This window comes from Argentina silus (assembly GCF_951799395.1).
Source record: "Argentina silus genome assembly, chromosome: Y".
Classification (NCBI taxonomy): Eukaryota; Metazoa; Chordata; class Actinopteri; order Argentiniformes; family Argentinidae; genus Argentina; species Argentina silus.
In genome coordinates, this window is record NC_139654.1 from 34,749,527 (window position 1) to 34,763,040 (window position 13,514).

The window sequence follows — 13,514 nt, forward strand, 5'->3', positions numbered from 1 at the left end:
AACTGGTTGACGGCCCTGTTATTCAATGAGACAGTAATGGAAGTTTGTGTCCTGCAGGTCAATGGTCCTTACCTTGACCTCTCACACCAGTGGGGGGGTCTGATGACCGAGAGAGCGAGAGAGACGCATTAAAACAAAACCTTTCTTTTAATGATAAAAGAAAGAATACAGATATCCACAATAAAAACAAGGCTCTCTTGCTTTGCTCAACCTCTCTAGTTTACACACTTGCTTCACACACACACACAAACACACTCACTAAAGTCCACGCTCTAACCTTTGACCTTCAGCCTCTGCTTAGCCCTCTGTTTGGGCAGGGTGGCGAAGTTGATGGTGTTGGTACAGTAGGTCATGGATCCCAGCTTCTTCATGCGCTGCTGGGTGCTGTTGGTGGTCCCATTCCCCTCCTCCAGACCCTCCAGGTACTCACTGCTGCCCGTCCACTGGCCCCCCGCCAACGCCATGGTCATGAGCAGGTCATTCATGGCTGGGAAAGGGGGGGGGGGCTGAGTTTGCAAAGACCCGCTAGGATTGTGATTCATTCTAATTTGTATTCACTCAGTGGAAGAGGTGAATTGAAATTCAATTTTCAATTCTCAATCATTGAGAATCACCCATAGTTTTCTATGAGGATTTTCCCAATTCATGAATTTAATTTAATTTCAGTTTTGGCATAGTTTTGGCAGAACTGCACAGAACCGAGCAGCAGCATTCACGGAACACAGATCACAGCTACAGTCAGAGAGGCAGACCCATGTCAGCATGGCATGCACAAGATCTGAAATGCAGCTGAAGAAGGCCACACAGAGAAGAGAGAAGAGAAGGAGAGGGAGAGGAGAGAGAAAGAAATAAAGAAGGAGAGGAAAAAGCAAGAATAAAAGGCACTTGAAAGGCTCTATTTCAAGCCCTACATGGTGAGCGAGTAGGGAGAGAGCAGAGTGGTTGTGCTTGATTAATCATGCCTGCAACGTTGCAGTGAGAGGAGTGGCATGGATGCAGCTCACCACAGACAAAGATGAGGGGACACACACACACAGACATGGTACAGTGTAATGGAATGGCATACAGTACCTCCCCACTGCACTGTCAAAGACTGACTAAACCTAGACTACAACTAGAGCTCAGCTACACATACCACGACACAAAACTACAGTTCACAGCACACCACTACAAATCACAATCACATTACTTTTGGCATCAGTATTATGTTAATGTTGAATTGAGTTAGTACTTTAATCATCTACATTCATAAGCTCTTGTGATGAGCTCTTTTCATTACTTTAGAAGTAAAAAAAAATCTCACCTGTATCAAACAACACAACAATTAGTTAAGCTATTCGTTATCAATATGCAACTAGTGATTTGTGATTACAGATAAGTTATAGGCCTGTGTGTGACCTTCAATTAGTGATCAATAACAGATTAATAGTGAGAGTTTAGAAAGTGCACTACTGTCCTGTCTATTTAGAGAAATTAAAGAGAAAAGCTACAAGCTAACAGAAGACTAGCCAAGTGACGGAGGGTGGAGGAGAAAAACTGGGGCAAGTGGAGGTCTTACACATGGACCGGCGGTAGACGGCCTTCACTCTGTCTTTCTCCTTGGATCTGTTCCTCAAAAAGGGCAACCTTTTCAGAGCTGTCAGTGACCAGCCAAAGTGGAGGAGAGGAGAGGGGGCACAGAAACACCCACCCAGGAGGAGATGGAGGGAGTGAGGAGAAGAGAGAGGAGGGAAGAACAGATGAATGTTGTTAACAATGCTGAAAACCAGGGGGAGAGAACCAGTAGAACACACCGTTCTGAAGACTCAACAGACGGGGACAGAAAAAGAAAGACACACAACAATAATACTGTGGGGGGGACATGCAGCGTTCGGCCTGTAGAGGGAGCTACAGGACCGTGGCCGGGGTTGTGTCGGCGAGACTTTTGTTGCACACCTGCTGCGAATTAAGTCTCCTCGGCGAATGTTTAAGATGTGTGTGCTTCTGTCATTTCGGTAGGCGAGGTGAGCTGGGAACGGCAAGACGTGAGAGAGACTTTCGCCAGAGGCTGGAAAGCCCAAACAGTGGACAATTTGCTAAATGAATAAACGGGAAGCTGTTCCCTCAAACCAAACGCTGCGTCTGCCTCTGTGTACAACGGACATTGTTACAATTGGCGCCCAACTTGGGACACAGAGTAAAGGCGGAAGATGGAGACGCTAACAGCAGCACTATCGAGGATAACGCTCGTCCTCGAGCAACAGACGGCCCTGCAGCAGACCCAGCAGGCGACGCTGGAGGAGCTGACGGCGGCGAGGGTCGCGGACAGGGCCCTCCTCCAGGACTTCACCAGGGCCGGCGGGCCGGCGCCGGGGACCGGAGCGGCACCAGGTCCCCCCAAGGTCCAGCTGCAGAAGATGGGGGACCTGGACGACCCAGAGGCGTTCCTCGCGGTGTTCGAGGGGACGGCAAGGATCTCGGGATGGCCGGACCGAGAGTGGGCCTACCATCTGCTGCCCCTCCTGTCAGGGGAGGCGCAGCTCGCAGCCCACAGTTTGCCGGCGGCCGCCCAACGGGATTACCCGTCCCTGGCCCGGGCGATTCGGGACCGCCTGGGCCTGACACCGGAGGAACACCGGCGCCGGTTTCGGGCCATGACAATGGAGGAGGGGTGCCGGCCCTTCGCCTTCGCCCAGCGGCTGGGGGACAGCGCATGGCGGTGGCTGGACCCCGAGAACAACTCGGCGGTGGAGGTCGGGAACCGGGTGGTAATGGAGCAGTTCCTCGCGGGGCTCCCGGCCCGCACCGCCGCCTGGGTCCAGTACCACCGCCCCCAGGACCTCAAGACCGCCGTGGGACTGGCCGAGGACCATCTCTCCCTCCCACCGCGGAGGCCACAACGACCAACCCCGGCCCCGCGGCAAGGGGGGGGGGGCCAACGCAAAGGAGGAGCCGGGGGAGCAGAAGGAGAGAGGCCGGCGCCCGCCCCGAGAACGAGATGGCAGGAGCGCACCTATCCGGAACCGACCCCGGCCCCACAGGGAGCACCTCGAGCGACAGGGGGGGTGTGTTGGCGGTGCGAACGGCCGGGCCACGTACAGGCCGAGTGTCGGGCGATGGACGTGGGACGGGTCGTCCGCATCGGCGACATACCGGGCCCTCCCCCCGGACCAGGAGCGGCGTATCGTATTCCGGTAAGGATACAACATGATACGCACCAGGCATTCTTGGATTCGGGCTGCATGCAGTCCAGGCATTGTTGAAGGCATCGAGGGTGCGGGTGAGGTGTGTGCATGGGGACATTCACGAATATCCGGTGGTCGCTATCGAAATTCATTTTGAGGGGAAAAACCATAGTGTACAGGCGGCGGTTAGCCCACGCCTCACGCATCCCCTGATTCTAGGTGTGGATTGGGAGGGGTTTCCTCAAGCGGTAAAGAGGGCTACCGGGATGCGTGCACGACAGCTAGGGAGGTGTGTGGCGTGTAGTGTACTCTGTGCCGAGGCGGCGCCTCGCGACACTGCCGGGGAGCCGGAGCCGGCGGGGGCGCCTCACCCCGAGACTTCCCCGCCGAACTATCTTCCCCCTCGAGCAGTCTCGTGACGAGACCCTAAGATCAGCCTTTGACCAAGTGATAGCAATTGATGGTACTTTGATACGGCCAGACACGGTGCGCGCCCACCCCTATTTCGCGATTATCAGCGACAGGTTATATCGAGTAAGTCGTGACTCACATAGTCAGGAGGAAGTAACCCAGTTGCTGGTTCCCCGCAGCCGCCGCGAAATGGTCTTCCAGGCGGCTCATTTCAACCCCATGGCGGGCCATCTAGGGTATGACAAAACACTGCACCGTATAATGGCTCGATTTTATTGGCCGGGGATTCGGGCAGAGGTGCGTAGGTGGTGCGCTTCCTGTCGGGAATGTCAGTTAGTAAATCCCCCGGCCATTCCACGGGCCCCCTTGCGGCCCTTACCATTGGTCGAGAACCCGTTCGACCGCATTGCGATGGATATTATCGGGCCATTTGACCGGAGCACACAGGGTTATCGATTTGTGTTGGTCTTGATAGATTACGCCACCCGATACCCCGAGGCAATACCTCTGCGCAATATCTCTGCCAGGAGTGTAGCGCAAGCATTGTTTCAAGTCATCTCCCGCGTGGGAATCCCGAAAGAGATTCTCACCGATCAGGGCACTAATTTTATGTCACGCACCCTCAAGGAACTGTATGGCTTGTTGAACATCAAGGCGATTCGAACCAGTGTTTACCACCCGGCCACTGACGGCCTTTGTGAGCGGTTCAATCGGACCTTGAAGTCAATGATCCGGAAGTTTGTCCACGAGGATAGTCGGAATTGGCATAAATGGCTAGATCCCCTGTTGTTTGCGGTGCGGGAAGTTCCCCAAGCTTCCACCGGGTTTTCCCCGTTTGAATTACTCTACGGGCGTAAGCCCCGGGGTGTCCTAGACCTGCTTAAAGAAAATTGGGAGGAAGGGTCTAGCGACAGTAAGAGTGAGATCCAGTACGTCTTCGACTTGCGCACAAAGCTCCACGCCCTAGGGGCTATCTCACGTGAGCATTTGCTGCAAGCCCAGGAGCGTCAGAAACGCCTGTATGACAGGGGGACTACCCTACGAGAGTTTACACCGGGAGACAAGGTGCTCGTACTGTTACCCACCTCCAGCACGAAATTACTCGCGAAGTGGCAAGGGCCGTTTGTGGTCACACGTCGCATGGGGGACGTGGATTATGAGGTTATACGCTCGGACCGGGGGGATAGCTTGCAGGTGTATCACGTCAATCTCCTAAAAAAATGGAACGACGTGGTCACTGTTGCTCTGGCTACGATAGTTCCAGAGAGAGAGGAGTTCGGTCCGGAAGTCCCAAAATCGAAAGGCAGCACTCCGGTCGATATTGATAACCATCTCTCTGCTAGCCAGGCCGCGGACGTTGCAGATTTGCAGCTTAAGTTCGCCGACGTGTTCTCTCCCCTGCCCGGTCGGACTACGCTCATCGACCACCATATAGAAACGCAGCCGGGTTTAACGGTGCGCACGCGTGCCTATAGGTTGCCGGTGCACAAACGAGACGTTGTGTGCCGGGAGTTGGAAGCCATGCTGGAGCTGGGTGTGGTCGAGGAGTCCCGCAGTGATTGGTGTAGCCCCATCGTGCTTGTCAACAAGCCAGATGGGGCTATACGGTTCTGTGTGGATTATAGACGGGTTAATGCGGTCTCCAAATTCGATGCATATCCGATGCCCCGGGTTGACGAGCTCTTGGACCGGCTTGGTACGGCCAGGTACTTCACGACATTGGATTGCACGAAGGGATACTGGCAGATTCCACTCTCGCCGGCGTCCCGGGAGAAAACGGCATTCTCCACTCCGCTCGGGTTATTCCAGTTCACCGTGCTCCCTTTCGGGTTGTTCGGAGCCCCAGCCACTTTTCAGCGCCTCATGGACCGTATTCTGCGGCCGCACGCCGCCTATGCTGCGGCCTACCTAGATGACATTGTCATTCACAGTGACACCTGGCCGCAGCATGTGCGGAGGGTGGCTGCTGTTCTGCGGTCCCTGAGGCAGGCGGGGCTGACGGCCAACCCGAAAAAGTGCGTGATCGGGCGGAGGGAGATCCGGTATCTGGGGTACCACTTGGGACGGGGGGAGGTGCGACCGCAGATTGAAAAGACTGCGGTCGAAAAGACTGCGGTCGTGCCAAGCCGGTCCAAGAGCTCGTCAACCCGGGGCATCGGGTAGGCATTGAATTTGGAGACCGCATTAACCCTTCTATAATCCACACAGAACCGTATAGACCCATCCGGCTTGTTGACAAGCATGATGGGGCTACACAAGTCACTGCGGGACTCCTCGACCACATCCAGCTCCAGCATGGCTTCCAATTCCTTGCACACAATGTCTCGTTTGTGTACCGGCAACCTATAGGGGTGTGTGCGCACCGTTAAACCCGGCTGCGTTTCTATATGGTGGGAGAGAACACGTCAGCGAACATAGCTTGCAAATCTGCAACGTCCGTGGCCTGGCTAGCAGAGAGATGGTCATCAATACCGACCGGAGTGCTAATTTTTGATTTTGGGACTTCCGGTCCGAACTCATCTCTCTCTGGAATTATTGTAGCCAGAGCAACAGTGACCACGTCGTTCCATTTTTTAAGGAGATTTACGTGATACACCTGCAAGCTATCCCCCCGGTCCGAGCGTACTACTTCATAATCCACGTCCCCCATGCGACGTGTGACCACAAACGGCCCTTGCCACTTCGCGAGAAATTTCGTGCTGGAGGTGGGTAACAGTACGAGCACCTTGTCTTCCGGTGAAAATTCTCGCAGGTTAAATCCCGTGGTAGAGGCGCTTTTGACGCTCCTGGGCTTGCTGCAAATGCTCGCATGAGATAACCCCTAGGGTGTGGAGTTTTGTGCGCAAGTCCAGGACGTATTGAATCTAATTTTTACTGTCGCCAGACCCTTCCTCCCAATTTTCTTTAAGAAGGTCTAGGACACCCCGGGGCTTACGCCCGTAGAGTGATTCAAACAGGGAAAACCCGGTGGAAGCTTGGGGAACTTCCCGTACCGCAAACAGCAGTGGATCTAGCCATTTATGCCAATTTCGACTATCCTCGTGCACAAACTTCCGGATCATTGATTTCAAGGTCCGATTGAACCGCTCACAAAGGCCATCGGTGGCCGGGTGGTAAACACTGGTTCGAATCGCCTTGATGTTCAACAACCCGTACAGTTTCTTGAGGGTGCGTGACATAAAATTGGTGCCCTGGTCGGTGAGAATCTCTTTCGGGATTCCCACCCGGGAGATCACTTGAAACAATGCCTGTGCTACACTCCTGGCAGAAATATTGCGCAGCGGTATTGCCTCGGGGTATCGGGTTGCGTAATCTATCAAAACCAACACAAATCGATATCCCTGTGTACACCGATCAAATGGCCCGATAATATCCATGGCAATGCGGTCGAATGGGTTCTCGACCAATGGTAAGGGCCGCAAGGGGGCCCGTGGAATGGCTGGGGGATTTACCAATTGACATTCGCGACAAGAAGCGCACCACCTACGCACCTCTGCCCAAATTCCCGGCCAATAAAATCAAGCCATTATACGGTTTAGTGTCTTATCATATCCTAAATGGCCCGCCATGGGGTTGAAATGAGCCGCCTGGAAGACCATTTCCTGGCGGCTACGGGGAACCAACAACTGCGTTACTTCCTCCTGACTATGCGAGTCACGACTCACTCGGTATAACCTGTCGCTGATGATCGCAAAATAGGGATGGGCGCGCACTGTGTCCGGCCATACCAAAGTACCATCAATCGCTATCACTTGGTCATAGGCCGATCGTAGGGTCTCGTCACGAGACTGCTCGAGGGGGAAGTCACCTAGCAACGGGTAGTTCGGCGGGGAAATCTCAGGTTGAGACCCCCCCGCCGGCTCCGGCTCCTCGGCAGTGTTGCGAGGCGTCGCCTCAGCACAGAGCACATTACACGCCTCACACCTCCCTCTCTGTCGTGCACGCACCCCGGTAGCCCGCTTTACTGCTTGAGGAAACCCCTCCCAATCTACACCCAGAACAAGGGGATGCGTGAGGCGCGGGCTAACCGCCGCCTGTACACTATGCTTTTTTCCCTCATAATGAATTTCGATAGCGACCACAGGGTATTCGTGGATGTCCCCATGCACACACTTCACCAACACCCTCAATGGCTTTAACAATGCCCCCGGTCGATGCAGCCCGAATCCAAGAACGCCTGGTGCGTATCGTGTTGTATCCTTACCGGAACACAATACGCCTCTCCTGGCCCGGGGGGAGGGCCCGGTATGTTGCCGATGCGGACGACCTGCCCCACCTCCATCACTGGGCAATCCGCCTGAACATGGCCCGGTTGTCCGCATCGCCAACATACCCCCCCTGCTGCTCGGGGTGCTTCCTGTGGGGCCAGGGCTGGTTCTCGATATCCCCGCCCCTGCCATCTCATCCTCGGTGCGGGCGCCGGCCTCTCTCCTTCCGGTACCACGGCTCCTTTGGTCGCCGGGGCTCCCTTGGTGGGAGGGAGAGATGGTCCTCCGCCAAGCTCATGGCGGCCGCGAGATCCTGGGGCCGGTGGTACTGGACCCAGGCGGCGGTTCGGGCCGGGATTCCCGTGAGGAACTGTTCCATCACCACCCGGTCCCCGACCTCCTCCGCCGAGCTGTTTTTCGGGTCCAGCCACCGCCACGCGCTGTCCCGCAGCCACTGGGCGTAGGCAAAGGGCCGGCTTCCCTCCTCCATCGTCAGGACCCGGAACCAGCGATGGTGTTCCTCCGGTGTGAGGCCCAGGCGGCCTCGAATTGCCCGGGCTAGGGAGGGATAATCCCGTTGGGTGGCCGCTAGCAGGCTGTGGGCAGCGAGCTGCGCCTCACCTGACAGGAGGGGCAGCAGATGGTATGCCCACTCGCCTATCCTGTCTGATGTGTAGATGTGCTCTGTGTAACAGGTAAGGGCTTATATAGTGAATGTTTAATACTCACCTCTGCTCCTCTTGTGTTTGAGGGAGACATAGACCCTGCTCTACTCCAATTGTTGATAAGTAGATCTATTCTAGACCCTGGTCTGTTAAACAGGTGAGATGTTCTCTGGGCCTGAATGTCTAATACTCTGTTCCTCTTGTGTGTGAGATACACACCTAAACCCTGCTCTATGTACACACTGCTACTTCTCTGTTTTGCCTTCTTGCCAGGTTACCCTCACAAAAGAGGTTTCCAGGTTAAACAAAGGTTAAATGAAAACAAATCTGTTGGTTGTGCTTTCTGTTTAATAGATAAGGGTGTTCTCTGGGCCTGAAAGTCTAATACTCACTGCTACTCCTCTTGTGTGTGAGCGTGTCATCCAGGGAGTTGGACCCTGAGCCGAGGGAGGAGCTGTCCTGACTGTCCTGAGGAAGACCCAGGAAACCCTCGCTAGACTCTGACCTCATAGGGGTCAACGTCAGGGAACGCATCCTCTCTCTGCTCTTAGTTTTGATCAACTTCTTCATCTTCAGAGCGATCCAGTTACCTCGTCTGAGGAGGGAGGGAGGGAGAGAGAGAATGAGAGAGGGGGGTTATTTTAACCTAATCTTTGAGTTTTTTAAACATCTGCCACAGATAGACAGAATCTGTTGCAATGAGCATGTTGGTTCGGCACAGATATCTGGCTGTAAGGGATGTGTACGCCACGGGCAATGTATGTATTGTACTGTATATACACTCACTGAACACTTTATTAGAAACACTATACTAATACTGGGTAGGGCTGTCGTAGAATTTAAATCATAGTATTTTGAAATAAAATACCGTTAACTAGAGCTGTTGTTTCATTCAGAGACTTTATTCACAGAGAAAGAAGCCGTTTCAGATTTGCAAAGTTGAACCCCTTCCACTTCCGTTACCTGTCTTTTTATAAACATCACACAGGTCAACGCCCTCCATTCAACAAACTTCTAATTCCTGTCTACATACACCAATAACATTCAAGAACTACATTTCGTCATCCAGGGGGCTACTCCCACCTGACCTGGCGTCGGTCAGTCTGCTGAGAGATCAATTGACCCAGGCTGTTTTCTAAAGCCTTTTGTCCTGGCTGTTGACAACTGTGTTTATTACTCATCTATCCTGTCCTTAGATCACTCTATCCTGTTTCTGCAGCTTTGAACCATTGTACTTCATTGTATTCATACCCTCTGGTCAGCCCTCACTTTAACCTCACCCCTCCTTAATTGCACTCTTCAAATATTCTTAAGACCATCTGTTTTCTTGTGACCTTTTCCCCTATGTGTGGGATTACAACCCTTATATGTCTTTAAATGTCGGAAACATTCCTTTGAGATTCTGGTCCATGATGACATGATTGCGTCACGCAATTCCTGCAGATTTTTCACTCTGGGAGTTGAGGGTGGAGTTCTCCACCTAGAGGCGGGGGGGGGGGATTGGAGTACATTTTCAAACAAAAAGTTGGAAAACAAGTTATACACAGGACAAATGACATGAATGGCTTATTCAGAAATGCAGCATTTAGCATTGAGTTTTCCACATTACCTGCTACACCAGGGATAGCATTGACTTGAATTGGTCTAGATAACCTGATGATGAAGAGAACCTCAACAAGCCCCACACAAAGAACAGGTTTAAATAGAGGTAGAGGTTATTTCTGGTCAATTGGGGGCGCTGTGCATACAGTCTGTAGACTGATGGTGAATACATCTGAACTCTAACTCTGATCTGGATGAATATCAGTGGTCATCATGTTTACGCCAGTTCAAATCCTGCTCAGATCTAGATGTTACCACAGCTGAACCTCTGCCATCAACTCAATTTAAAAATAGTTGTTGTGGAGAAAAGGCGGGAGAGTGGGCTGGGCTTAGGTGGGGTTTAGAATGTAGTGTGTAGGGAGGATTACAGCAATGATCATTGGTATACAAGAGGTTGTAGGACAGAGCTACGAAAGTTGTGTGTAGGGGGCAGGGCTGACCTGTAGCTTGGTGTTCTGAGTCTGGAGTGTAGTGTGTAGGGGTTAGGGTGTAATATGTAGGGGGTTAGTGTGTAGGGGTTAGTATGTTGTGTGCAGGGGTTAGGGTGTAGTATGTAGGGGTTAGAGTGTAGGAGGCTGAGCTGACCTGTAGCTTGGCGTTCTGGGTCTGTAGTGTAGTGTTGTTCTCCTGGAGAGACGTGGTCTGTCTCTGTAGAACCAGGATCTGAGCCTGCAGGTTACTGGTCTGAGTCTCCAGCTGCTTCAGGTTTGTACGCAAGGCCTGCTTTAATGCCTACAGGGTGGCATTCTGCATACACGCACACACGCACACAGGCCCTTTGCAGTATGGTCACATCTCATATTTAAGATGATGGTAATGTTCTCCCCTGCTGCTGTCATTGAACAGGTCTTATGGTAAATTTCTATAGAAAATAAAGATTCCTAATTCCACAAAGGAAAGGTAGAGAGAGAATTAAAACCAGGATGGCCAGGGATTGATTTGTGAGGGGAGAGTAGTGGAGATGTTTTTAAGGTTACAGGAGGGAGCAAAGGTTGGAGAAAACAGATGACCAGGGCATGGGAAAGCAGGATATGGTCAACAGAAAAGGGAGGCAGTGTGGTGGAAGTCTAGGATTTTCCACTCTGTACTTCAGCTCTTCGGAGGTAAGAATCAAGAAACAAGTCCTGAGTAGCCACAATAGCTGAGTCCGGTATTTATTGCTTGCAAACAAGAGACAAGAGCGTAACAGCAGCCCAGCGTAGATCCGGGGGTCCGTTCAGCACAAGTCTCAAGAGACAATTATCAGGGTTGTCTTTTATACAGTTTAAACATAATGGTAGGCGCCGCCAAGGCTATCGGCTGATGGGCTTGTGTTTACGTGAGAGAGGGCGGGAGAGAATGAACAATGGGGAGACTTTCTTACTGATCAATCGGCGTTCAACATTTCACACCTATCGGCAAGATATGTCTGTTCCCCCATTACTGCGCTCCCTCACCACTCCCTCCGAAGTCACCGCTGTTCATATGGTAAATCATACAGTGCTTCTCAGAACAATGGCTATAGAACTGTAGAGGTGTGGCAAGAGAAAATGTCATCACAGTAGTTACACAAGTTGTATCAGTCATGAAAGTGTATAACCTGAAAATAGTTCTATCAATGTATTTTCCATAACAATCCCTCCTTTTAACATTTAATTCCTTGAATGTTAACAACACTTCAGCCTAAATATCATATTTCACAGGACGGAGGTTATCATATCCTCCTCGTCCGCATCAGATAAGTTGTACCCGGGAAAGGGATCCAGGTTAGAAAGGTCATCCCCTGTCTCCATTCGTTCGAGTACCATGTTAGTTGTCATTATATGGGTGGCCGCCCTCCTTGTACATGCCTTGCAAACCACCGACATCACTATACAACAGGTCATCAAGAAAGCGATAATTGCACATATGGTAACCAGCAACTTAGCTATTGAGGCCCCCCATGGCCCGAGCACTTGACCCATTGAGGTGAAAACATCAAAGCCATGGGTTTGGTGGAGCATCTCTATACCTCTGGGTGTTCCCTCTACCAAATCCTTTACCTGGCTAGTGGCATCTGGGATGTATGTACAACATTCGGTACCAATAACGTGGCAGACCCCCCCTTGGGAAGCCAAAATCATGTCCAGAGGCATTCTGTTTTGCAGGGCCATCGTTCTAGTCTCATCTAGTTCTTTTGCTACTTCCGAAATAGCCACTGTGGTAAGATTCTTTGGCCAAAAGAGAGTGCTCTCTTGTGTATGTACAAAGTGCTGCAATTTCCCTGTTATCTGCACGCCTGATTAAGGGCATCACATATGCCAAATAGCAAGTTCCACCTGCAATTTTAGGTACACAACTGTAAGCTTTTGGACCGCAGACTAAGTACACTTGCTCTGGCAGTGGTTTAGCTACGATGAGGTCGAATTGGGTTTGGTTTCCTGCGTTATCCTGACAATCACTCTTTCCCAGATAAACTTGGCCTCTTGTCTTATTAGAGAAACAGTATGTCACATTATGTAGCTCATATACAGCCACTGGGGATCGTGGCACCGAACAGTTCCGTGGTTTCAGGGGATCGTGAGGAGGCAGGGATGTGTTGGCAGATCCAACAATCAGTCATGTTGCCTTGTCTAGCGTAATCCACCATTATTCTTAATGCCAGATTGTCTCTGCTCGCATGTGTCGGAGCCTCTCCTCCAGGCTCGGTTCCTCTAACAATAAGAGCAACAATCAGAAAACATCCGATCACCATCCTCACCCCTCCGGAACCCCACTCCTTAGGCCGCAATCGTCTCTGCGGCTTCATGGTGTTTCAATTATGTTGGAATCAGAGGTTACTAGCACGTGATTCTTGTTGGAGCCCTGCGGTGGCTCAGTGTTGTCCTTGTCTTGGGCCTTACCACTTCTCTCCTCCTGGCTGGTCACGCCTGGTCCCGTCGTGTTGCCCCTGGGCTGGCCGCTGACGTCTAGTCTCGCTGGGTCGCTCCTGGTCTGCCCGCTGATGGCTGGTCTCTCCAGTGGTGGTGCCTTCTTGCAGTGTGTGACATGTACCCACGTGCCTCTCTCTGCTACTTTTACCGCAGACTGCGTGACGAGATGTACCTGGAAAGGACCCAACCACCATGGACTGCTCCTGTGTTTTCTCCTGCAGTTCTTGATCAGCACCCACTCCCCTTGCTGGATGTCGTGGAGGGGTCGCCCTAGCGGTGTGAAGAGTGCCTCCTTCACGGTTCTGTGGATGCCTCTTAAAACTCTGGTCAAGTTAGCACAGTATGTTAGCATAGAGTAATTTGCATATTCAATGGTTAGCTCACACCCATTATGTGGTGCACCTATTCCTGTGTTCATTGGTCTACCAGTCAGGATCTCATGAGGAGACAGGCCGTTCTTTGCCCTAGGCCTCCCTCGCATAGCTGTGAGGATCAATGGAAAAGCTTTAACCCAGTTCAGTCTGGCTTCTTCACACCCTTTTGTCAGTTTCATTTTGATGAACTCTCCAATAT

The 13,514-nt window shown here is 52.0% G+C and overlaps 1 pseudogene across 1 annotated transcript in view; it reads right to left on the bottom strand.

Moving 5' to 3' along the window:
- Positions 1-272: 272 nt before the first annotated feature.
- Positions 273-13,514, bottom strand: part of LOC310824087 (girdin-like) — a 132,165-nt pseudogene continuing 118,923 nt past the window's right edge. The window contains exons 21-25 of the transcript in view: positions 10,636-10,797; positions 9,890-9,928; positions 8,841-9,094; positions 1,559-1,636; positions 273-487 (exon numbers count right to left, since the gene is read on the bottom strand). The product of the transcript in view is annotated as a girdin-like (transcript). The remainder of the gene's footprint in view (positions 488-1,558; positions 1,637-8,840; positions 9,095-9,889; positions 9,929-10,635; positions 10,798-13,514) is intronic.